General features: G+C 47.2%; 1 non-coding gene across 1 annotated transcript; it reads left to right on the top strand.

Moving 5' to 3' along the window:
* Positions 1–4,375: 4,375 nt before the first annotated feature.
* On the top strand, positions 4,376–4,448 carry trnak-cuu (transfer RNA lysine (anticodon CUU)). Its single transcript has one exon. It is a non-coding gene; the product is annotated as a tRNA-Lys (tRNA).
* The last annotated feature ends 6,824 nt before the right edge of the window (positions 4,449–11,272 follow it).

Genomic DNA, 11,272 nt, shown 5'->3' with positions numbered 1-11,272 from the left:
GATAAAAAAATGATAGAATGCTGCTCCCCTGCCACATCCCTCCTGGGCCAGAGAATGCCTCCCCCTGATCCCCACAGACATTTCCCCACTCCCACAACATTACTGACCCCCTTATCCCTCCCACACCCCCGCTACCCAGACCGATCACGGGCCCCTCCCTCCCCTTTCCCTCCACTCCCCTTTCCACCCACTGATCTCAGGCAGAGTGGCAGCGGACCCCCCTTCCCCCCCCCCCCACTGATCAAAGCAGAGTGGCAGTGGACCCCCCCCTTCCTCCTCACTGATCACAGGCAGAGTGGCAGATGATCCCCCTTCACCCCCATTGATCAGAGGCAGAGTGCAGCGGTACCACTTTCCCGCCCACCGAACTCAAGCAGAGAGCTGTCAGATGCTCGGCACTAACCCTTACTGATGGAGCATCCGAGTCGGACTTATATGGAGCATGTCTGTTTCGTGCCAATTTCCGATGGGCGAACGGTGTGGTAAAGGGGGAAGTGCTGGTAAAGTTGGGCGTGCAGCCCATTAAGTCAATTTAAATGCATGCAAATGCATTTAAATGGCCATCGTGCCCCTTTCGGGCGCGGTCCCAATTGCAGCCATTTTCTGGGTTTGGTAAAAGGGGAACCGATGCAGATGCAGTCGCGGATCGCACTACTCACCTCACGCCTGACTTAACCAAGTTTTCGTGCCTGAAAACGGGTGCAACGTGCTGGTAAAATCGGGCCCAACGTCTTCCCTCCCCTTATCCAAGTCATTGATGTAAATTGTAAAACATGTGGCCCCAGGACAGACTCCACTCATCATATTCCGCCTATGAGACAAAGATTCTCTGCTTTCTGCCAGCTAGCCAATCTTTTACCCATGTTAATACGTTACCCCCTACACCGAGCTTTTATTTTCCGTGATAGCCTTTGATGTGGCACCTGATCAAATGCCTTCTAAAAATCCACTACAACATCTACAGGCTCCCCTTTATTCACAGCCCATGTTACTGCTACAATAAACTCCAGTGTATTGGTTGAACATGATTTCCCTATCACAAAACCATGCTGACTCTGATTACTTTGAATTTTTTTCTAAGTGCCCAGCGATGCAGGTGACAGCCTTGCTAAATTGCTGAAAGGAAAGGCAATGGCTTCATGATATTATCGCTAAGGTAATTAATCCAGAAACTCAACTAATTTTCTGGGGTCCCAGGTTCGAATCCCACCATGGCAGATGGTGTAAATTGAATTTTAAAAAAATATCTGGAATTAAGAATCTACTGATGAGCATGCAACCATTGTTGATTGTTGGAAAAACCTATCAGCTTTACTAATGTCCTTTAGGGAAGGAAATCTGCCATCCATACCCGGTCTTACCTACATGCGCAGGTTAGGTGGATTAACCATGGTAAATTTCTTGTACTAAGAAATACCAATTAAGTTTATTTTTACGAGGTTATGGTGAGATGGTGGCCAGGAAAAAGGGTCAAGCTAAGATATTCTGTCAGAGAGTCAGTACAGATTTGATGGGCCAAATGGCTTCATTCTGCACTAGGGAATTCTATGGTTATATAAGCTCCTTAATGATCAATTCGAATAACTTCCCCATGTCAGACCTCAGAGTTTCCTGTTTTCTGTCTCCCTCTATTCTTGAGTGGAGTGATCACATTTGCTACTATAGGGAGAAAACTGTTCCCCTTCATGAGAGAATCGAGAATGGGAGTGGACAGAGATTAACTTAATCAGTAAAAGAGGCAAAAGTAATATGAGAAAAAACTTTCCTACAGTGAGTCATTAAGGTCTGGACTGCATTACCTGAGAGTATGGTGGAGGCAGCTTTAAATTAAGCATTTGAAAGGAAATTAGACTGCTATTATGAAAAGGAAGAATGTGCAGGGTTATGGAGAGAAGGAGGAAGAATGGTATTAAGGGAATTGCTCAATTGGAGAACTAGTGCAAACACAATGGGCCGAATAGCCTCCTTCTGTACTCCAACAATTCTGTGTTTCTGTGAAACAGGGCAATGGACCCTGTTGGAAAGTGAGATTGGATAGCACAGGCACGATGGACCAAATAATCGCCTGTAAATGATCCACACTTTTACATTTCTATGCCTTTCCTTATTCCTGATTATAATTTCTCCAGCTTCTGCCTGTCGAAGACTAATGTTTATTTTTGCTGATCTCTCCTTTTTCACATGCCTATAGAATAGTTTACAATCCATTTTGATGACTTTTGCTACAATATTCGCATATCCTATTTCCTTCTCTCTCTATCCACCTATTGGTCCTGTTCTGAATTCTAAAATTCTCCCAATTCCCAGGCCTCAGGTTGGAAATATTATAAGCCTCTTCCTTTGATCTAATGCAATCTTTAACTTCATTTGTTAATGGTTGGACCAATTTTCCCACAAACTCCGTACTCCTCAAGTGAATGTATATTTTGGGGAATTATGAATGATTTCTTCAAATCATGCGGAGTGGCACGGTGGCACAGTGGTTAGCACTGCTGCCTCATAGCACCAGGGACCCAGGTTCGATTCCTGGCTTGGGTCACTGTCTGTGCGGAGTTTGCACGTTCTACCCATGTCTGTGTGGGTTTCCTCCGGGTGCTCCGGTTTCCTCTCACAGTCTGAAAAACATGCTGGTTAAGTGCATTGGCTGTTCCAAATTCTCCATCAGTGTACCTGAACAGGTGCCGGAGTGTGGTGACTAGGGGATTTTCATTGTGATTTCATTACAATGTAAGCCTACTTGTGACACTAATAAGTAAACTTTTAAATAAATAAACTTTAAATGTTTGTCATTGATTATCTTCTGTCATTTAATCTTGACTTCCAGTCTAGTTTAGCCAACTCTTTTTTTATGCCAGTGGAGTTTGCTTTGTTCGGAATTTGGGCCCTCGGTGTGGACATAGGTCAGCAGTTCAAAAGTTTAGCCCACAGGAAAATCTCTTTGTCTTTGGTAGTTTTGTTAGTGTCATAAACCATGCTCTTTATCAATCTTTTTGTTTATTGCCAATTGCCCACAGCATCTATAACCCTCCATAACTGCTTTACGAGGATCGCTGTGAGGAGTTTTCTTGAAGGATTCTCAATGAATGTAAATTATTGCTAATGATAGTGCTAATGGCAGGTTCTACTAGACATTTCTTTAAGAAATTATATCATTCCTATTCTACTACTGTTGTAAAAAGCCTCAGACAACATCAAGTGCAATCACTGTTATTGCAGTTGCCACGGTAATCAATTTAAGTCATAATGAAGGGGACAGAAGGAAATCAATAGACTCTGAAATTACATCTAAAGTGCAGCTATCATTTAGAAGCACTTGGTTGCAATTGTCCATATTAATGGAGTCAGGAATGGCTCTGTCATTCAGAAGCTGCATGGTGCATAATTCAGCTGAGTACATAAGAACACCTAAAAGCTGCTGGAGCAGTACAAAAATTTCACCAAGGAAAGAACAGCTACATTCTGTACCTCAATGGCACGCTGGCTAGCATGTAGGAAAGCCTTTAATTAACAGTATCAGCGGCTTTCCGGCTGCAAGCAAGCAGATATTGCCAGTCTCACGCTTGAGATGTTCCAGGTGTTTTACAAGGCCGGACAGCAAAAATGCACAAGTCAACAATATTTGTCTCAGATTGATTTTTTTTGTCAGCGGAAGTGAACAGCAAATGCAAGTATGCAATTCACAGCAAATCAATCAACGCTTGAAGGTGCATAATCAGCCACCTGTATTATCTACACCGTCCACTTCCATTTCAGACTTCCTTATTTTCTTTCACGCTTAAAAACTTGCGTTCCAGTGTTTCCTTTTGAGGTTGAAACCTTTGTGAAATATCCATTTACACTAATGACTTGCTGCCTTTAAATTAATTTTAGACCCTGCGTTTTAATCCAAAGCCGCCGTCAACAGATTTGGGTAAATTTTCAATTTCTATCATTTTGCCAGGGTGTCCAGAGCTCTTCCATTGAACGGACGAATAGGAGGACATCCTTGGAAAATTCAACTGTCTTCAGGAAAGCATCAGCTGTCCGGGCTGATTGTCCCCTGTGAGGGAGGGTTGGGGATATAGGGTGGAATTGTATCGGGACATCTGCCTGAGGTTCGTATGATCCTGCCCAAGGCCAATGGAGAATGCCATTCTCTGAGCCTCGGCCGCCCCCGGAATCGGGGCAGGCATGCCGGTAAAATTCCGGCCATAGAGTCATCGAATCATAGAACCCCTACAGTACAGAAAGAGGCCATTCTGCCCATCGAGTCTGCACCAACCACAATCCCATCCAGCCCCTGTCCCTGTAACCCCACGCATTTACCCTGCTAATCCCCTGACACAAGAGTCAATTTAACGTAACTAATCAACCTTACCCACACATCTTTGGAGTAGTCTGGCTAGCTCAGTCAGCAGAGCTTGAGACTCTTAATCTCAGGATCGTGGGTTCGAGCCCCATGTTGGGCGCCTGGCATGGGAGAACTGGCATGGCACCAGGGACCCGGGTTCAATTCCCGGCTTGGGTCACCATTTGTGTGGAGTTTGCATATTCTCCTCGTGTCTGCGTGGGTTTCCTCCAGACGCTCTGGTTTCCTCCCACAGTCTAAAGATGTGCAGGTTAGGTTGATTGACGATGCTAAATTGCCCCTTAGTGTTGGGGGACTAGCAGGGTAAATATGTGGGGTTAGAGGGACAGGGGCTGGGTGAGATTGTGGTTGGTGCAGACTCGATGGGCCAAATGGCCTACTTCTGCACTGTTATTCTATTAAAGGATATAAAATGCGTCAAAGAAGCAAAAGGTACCATCGTGGTGGTTGAGAACCGATGACTTCTTCCTGGGAGCTGTGCAGCAATGGGAAAGTAGGAGCAAAGATGTAGGTGGAAATTCGCTGACCTCATTGGTGGCTGGGATTCTCTGGACACGTTGCAGTGGATGGAGCTGAGTGCCAAATTCCCCATTCTCATTGGCAGCAGTGGCAGGACGTACGAGAAAGGAGAATTCTGGCCCTAAATGTCTAATAGGATGATTGACTGAAGTTTTAACCCTGCCTCCTCACTGCCAGAGCCTGGGGTTCATTAAGGTGAGAACGCAGCAGGAATTGATGGGGCTGTGAAATTGACAAGCTGGAAAACCTTGAAATAATGATGCAGATCAGCTGCTTCTTTGCCTAATCGAAAGGCTTTGTGAAATCATAGAAGAATCATAGAATCCCTACAGTGCAGAAGGAGGTCATTTGGCCCATCAAGCCTGTATCGATAGCAATCCCACCCAGGCCTTATCCCCATAACCACACGTATATACCCCACTAATCCCCCTAACACAAAGGGGCAATTTAGCATGGCCCATCAACCTAACCCGCACATCTTTATACTGTGGGCGGAAACCCATCCAGACAAAGGGAGAATGTGCAAACTCCACACAGACAGTGACCCGAGGTCGGAATTGAACCAGCATCCCTGCACTGTGAGGGAGCAGTGCTAACCGCTGTGCCACCATGCCATTCTGTAACACGATGCATCATAGAAACATAGAAACTAGAAGCAGGAGTAGGCCATTCAGCCCTTCAAGCCTATTCTGCCATTCATTATGATCATGGCTGATCATCGAATTCAGATTCCCCCCTTCCCCCCATGTCCCTTGATCCCTTTGACCCAAGAGGCTATATCTAATTTCTTCCTGAAATCAGACAATGATTGGGCCTCAACTACTTTCTGTGGTTGTGAATTCTGCACATTCACCACTCTCTGGGTGAAGAAATGAGGCCTGAATTGAGCCTGGGTCCCTAGTGCCGTGAGGCAGCAGTGCTAACCAATGTACCACCGTGCCACCCAACTTACTTTTGTGCACATACCTTTTACTCACAGATCTTGTTCAAAGAGTGTGCTTTTATTGCACCTGAGGTGGTTTCTGCCACTTTGATCATCACTTCTCTCACTGTCAGCGCTCATGGCAGTGTGGAAGCAGCTCGTGCAGCTGAACCATGGACCTCTGATGGGTAACAAGGGGCAACAGCAGCAGGAGCAATGACAGCAGCAGCTGCCTTCTCTCTATCAACATGTCACGCCACAGGCCAGAGGGGATGGACACAGAGCTTCAGCTCACAGGAAGTGGGATCCTCACCACAGTGGGTGGTTTAAATGTGACAATGCAGCAGTGCCTCAGGAAGCTCAGTCTTCCTCAGATATTTGTTGCTGACATCTGCAGCCTCCTGGGATAAGACCTTATTTTACGGCACATCAGGTAGGCACGCTTTGCCAGTGTTGGTAAAGGTTGCCAAAGACCTGGCTCTCTTCATCTCTGCTTCCATCCAGGGATGTATTGATGTCAACTCCAGGATCTGCTGTACATAAGGGCACCTGCCCAGTGACCAATGCCATGTTTCATAGAGCCACCACTTATGCCCACTTTACCACTGATGAGTTTAAGTTTATTTATTAGTGTCACAAGTAGGCTTACAATAACACTGCAATGAAGTTACTGTGAAAATCCCCTAGTCAACCACACTCCGGCGCCTGTTCAGATACACTGAGGGAAAATTTAGCATGGCCAATGGACCTAACCAGCACGTCTTTCAGACTGTAGGAGGAAACCGGAGCACCCTGAGGAAACATACGCATACATGGGGAGAACGTGCAGACTCCGCACAGGCAGTGGCCCAAGCCGGGAATTGATCCTGGGTCCTGGCGCTGTGAGGCAGCAGTGCTAACCACTGTGTCACAATTAGAACAAGAGTGGATTTGCAGTAATGGCCGGATCTCCACAAGTTCAGGAAAGTGGGAGACTGTGGCAATCAAGATGGCCTGAGATTAAACCAGGAAATGTTGTCAATGGAACGGGACTCCACTCCATTCATTCTCAGCTGGTAACTAATGACTATGTGATATTTATACATGTCTGTGCAAGATATCTTGGAAGCTGCCATGTTACATTTGTTCTGTGTGAGTCACAAATCAAGTAGACTCAATGATTGTCAACTTGGTGACGTAGGAAATGGCTGGTGACAACTGTGAAGAGCCCTGCACAAACTACATGAGCAAACAAATGGTCAGTGTGTTCTGAGATGAGTCTGTCTATCTTGGAGTCTAGGCTTGAGTAGTAGACAGACTGTAGACATACTCTGGTATCTGCTTAACACTTGCATGCTAGCATTACCACTTAATGGTTTTCAGAGCAGGGTGTTCAGCTTAGGCATGGTTCCAACTTCTTTCTCTCTTGAGAGTCTACACATGCTTGCCTAATGTTTGTAGTACATCACCATCTATGTCATACATCAGCATATTTCATGTATTAATCTTTCAGACTATAATTGAACAAGTCACTGGGCTATTGAAGATCTGATATCAGATGACTTGATGGATCGGGGGCCCATTTCAGTATGCACCACCAAAGATGCCTCACATGCCAGTTATCTGTTGTGCCCGGATAATATAACTCAGCACAAGGGACTGGCACTGCAGCAGGAGGAAGTTTATGATCTTGCTCTGTCAGAGAGAGGAGGAACAACAGAAGGAACAGGAGGAATAGGAGGCTCATAGAAATAGAAGTCAGAGCTGGAGTAGGCCATTCGGCCCTTCGAACCTGCTTCTCCATTCATTAGGATCATGGTTCATCATCTAACTTAATGGGTTGATCCTGCCTTCCTCTCAGTCCTTTGATCCACTTCACCCCGAGAGCTTAATCTAACTCCTTTTTGAAGAAATACAATCATAGAATCCCTTCAGCACAGAATGAGGCCATTTGGCCCATAAAATCTGGACTAATTCTCCGATAATGCATCTTAGCCAAACCCCATCCCCTAACCACCCGTATTTACCCGACTAATCCCCGAACCTACACATCTTGGGACAATTTAGCATGGCCAATCAATCTAACCTGCGCATCTTTGGAGTGTGGGCGGAAACCGGAGCATCCGGAGGAAACCCACACAGGGGGAATATGTAACCTCCACACAGATAGTCACCCAAGGCTGGAATTGAATTCAGGTCCCTGGCACTGTGAGGCAGCAGCGCTAACCACTGTGCCACCATGACTCCTATGTTTTGGCCTTTTCTGGCAAGCATCCCAGTAGCCAAACATCCAGTGGTTAGAGATGCCTGGGATGGTCTCATCTGGGCATGATTCATTTAACCAGGGGCGGCACGGTAGCACAGTGGTTAGCACTGCTGCTTCACAGCTCCAGGGTCCCGGGTTCGATTCCCGGCTCGGGTCACTGTCTGTGTGGAGTTTGCACATTCTCCTCGTGTCTGCGTGGGTTTCCTCCGGGTGCTCCGGTTTCCTCCCACAGCCCAAAGATGCGCGGGTTAGGTTGATTGGCCAGGTTAAAAATTGCCCCTTAGAGTTCTGAGATGCGTAGGTTAGCGGGATTAGTGGGTAAATATGTGGGGGTAGGGCCTGGGTGGGATTGTGGTCGGTGCAGACTCGATGGGCCGAATGGCCTCCTTCTGCACTGTAGGGTTTCTATGAACCTGTGAAGCTGTGGGCACACCTTGACACCCAACCCAATACCAAACTTTCTCACAGTCTTTTAATCCTTTCAAATCATTGACATCCATTGATCATCTTCTACTCTTGTCTTACCACTTATTACAAGGAATCATGGAGTCCGTACAGCGCAGAAGGAGGCCATTCGGCCCATCGAGCCTGCACCGACAACAATCCCACCCAGGCGCGAACCCCATAATCCCACGCTTTTACCCTGCTAGTCCGCCTGACACAAAGGGGCAATGTGCATGGCCTAACCCGTACATCTTTGGTATGTAGGAGGAAACTGGAGCACCTGGAGGAAACCATACAGACACGGGGAGAATGTGCAAACTCCACACAGACGGTCACCTGAGGCTGGATTTGAACCCAGGTCTCTGGTGCTGTGAGGCAGCAGTGCTAAGCTCTGTGCCACCGTGCCGCCCGTCAATGCTGATGTTTAATTGGCAGGCGTGAGGCAGTAATAGAGATGACTGGATAATGGAAATGTGAAATAGATTTAATGGTGCTTAAGAATTACAATAAAGTGGACACATTAGCAGACATTTAAGCACAGGAGTGAGTTCCATCATGCAACTGCAAACTCTTTATCTTCCTTTTCTACTAATTCCATCACTGTAGCTTCAGCAGAGCTGCAGGCAGGCTGCTCACTCCCTGCTCTTACTGCTCCGACGCATGTGATAGACATCCTTTGTGATTTGGAGTCTGTAAGGGCACTGCCAAAAATGGCCCACCAGTAACAGGGACAGGGTCAGGCTTGGTCACTGGGACAGGAGGTACCATGCAGGGCTCTAACTGGGAGGTGTAAGGGTGAGAGTAAGTGCGGAGAAGTGGGACAAGGAGGAGAGGAGTGGAAGCCCATGGAGATGAGTCTTCTTCCAAAGTCTATGTGCCCTTGCTTCATCTTCCCTCTCAATGTCCACTCAGACTCCATTGCTTGTCAAGAGCTTTTTGAAATTAATTCATGGGATGTGGGGATCACTGGCAAGGCCAACATTTGCTGCTCAGCACTCACAGCCCAAGAGATGGTGGTCGGGAGCTGCCTTCTTGAACTGCTCCAGACCATGTGATGTAGGTACACCCGCAGTGCAGTTAGGAAGTGAGTTCCAGGCTGAGAGCGCTTTTCTGCCATTTACTGAGGCACTGAATTGCCAAGGTGAGGCCTTCTTTCACCCGAATCAAATTGGCAGATAGAGTGTGCAGGCCATTGGCAAGGTGCAGCATGCATCCCATTGCCTGCCCCAAATGCTGATCCATGCAGATGGGCTCTCCTCCCATGAAGGCGCACTTGGCACGAAGGCCTAGGATATCTTGACACACATGGTGGAGGTGGATTCATCACATCTCTCCAAAGCTGCATTGTGCCTGTTGAGATGCTGATAGAACCTCACACATTTCTGCTGCTGCTGTTGCTGCAGTATCACCTTGATCAATGGCTCTCCTAAGGTTCAGTGTCCAGTTGAGCAGAGCTTTGGTGTGTCCTCAGATGGCCACTCTCCACTGCTGTCCCCATCATAATCACCTTTTGCTGCTCACAGGCAGTGTGTAATTTTCCATGTGACAAAATTGCTACCTAACTTGGAGGCTCCAATAAGGTGTGCCTATCTGAGCTGCAAGAGGATACATATGAGTTGTGTGACAGTGCAACCGCAGAGTGTGGGATCTTCACTGAGGACTCTGGTCTTGACACCTCCAGCTCCACTGTCAGACTTCATGGACCTTTGAGAGAGAAACAAAATTAGAATGGGGAAGAGGGGAAATGTTCAGAGTGAACACTGCACTGGTATTCCAGTTAAAGGTGACGGCACTGCCATATGAGTGATTTTTCTGTCATGTGGCTTTGTGTTATCTCATTCTCTCACCAGGTCTTTGGGGGATTCCAATTTCTCCATTGCCAATGAGCAGGCACGTGATAACTCGATGGATTTCCAATGCCTTCTCTGCAGCTATCAGGGTCACAATGAGAGGAGGCTGACTTCCCCCCATAGGTTCTCTGCCTTCTTGTGGTGTTCTTTGTGCCCTCTTTTCCAAACAGCCAAAGTAGAGAGTTATGAGTTTGAGAAATGGCTTGTGTGGAGAGGATGGAAGGACAACAGGGGTGGAGGCTGATCATGAGAGGGATGTGTGTGGGGTGTCAGTGAGATGAGAGCCTGTGGTGGCTACTCAAATGGGGTTGTGTGGATCTGCAAGGCATTGGTCTGAGGAATATTGTGCAGGAGAAGACTATGGGTGTCAGAGCGAGGGGGTTGGCACTTTAAGCTGTTGTGCAACTTACCTTTCCTCCTCTGATGAGGTCACTGAACCTTTTTTTGGTAGTACATCCATGATCATGCGACCACATTCCTGCTGCTTGCCTCCTCCAGAATTCCACCCCTGTCTGTTTGCCTGGCCTCTTTCTCCCATTCGCTGGGAAGCACACACCTTTCTGGGCCCTTATTGCCTACATGAATGCCTTCAGGGACATACGTATAAACAGTGGGGGTGACCTACCCATGTTGACTCTCCATCACAAAAGTCCCTGCCAATGGGCTGGCACTTGGTGAATGGGCAAATTGTCAATCCATTTCCTTTAAAGTCAAGTGGTCAAAAAAGCTGGGTGCAGGGTATCAGTGGCTGTTAAAAAACCATGGCAGAGCCTGCACCATGGTCCTTTGAGTTCCCGACTATTGTGTTTGGAGGTTTGATATGTTTGGAGGTCTGGGCGGCATGGTGGCACAGTGGTTAGCACTGCTCCCTCACAGTGCCAGGGACCCTGGTTCGATTCCTGGCTTGCGTCACTGTCTGTGTGGAGTTTGCACATCCTCCCCAT

This window comes from Mustelus asterias, chromosome 6 (genome assembly GCF_964213995.1).
Source record: "Mustelus asterias chromosome 6, sMusAst1.hap1.1, whole genome shotgun sequence".
In the NCBI taxonomy this organism is placed as follows: Eukaryota; Metazoa; Chordata; class Chondrichthyes; order Carcharhiniformes; family Triakidae; genus Mustelus; species Mustelus asterias.
Note: the sequence above shows the minus strand (reverse complement) of the source record. Positions and strands in the feature narration are given on the sequence as shown.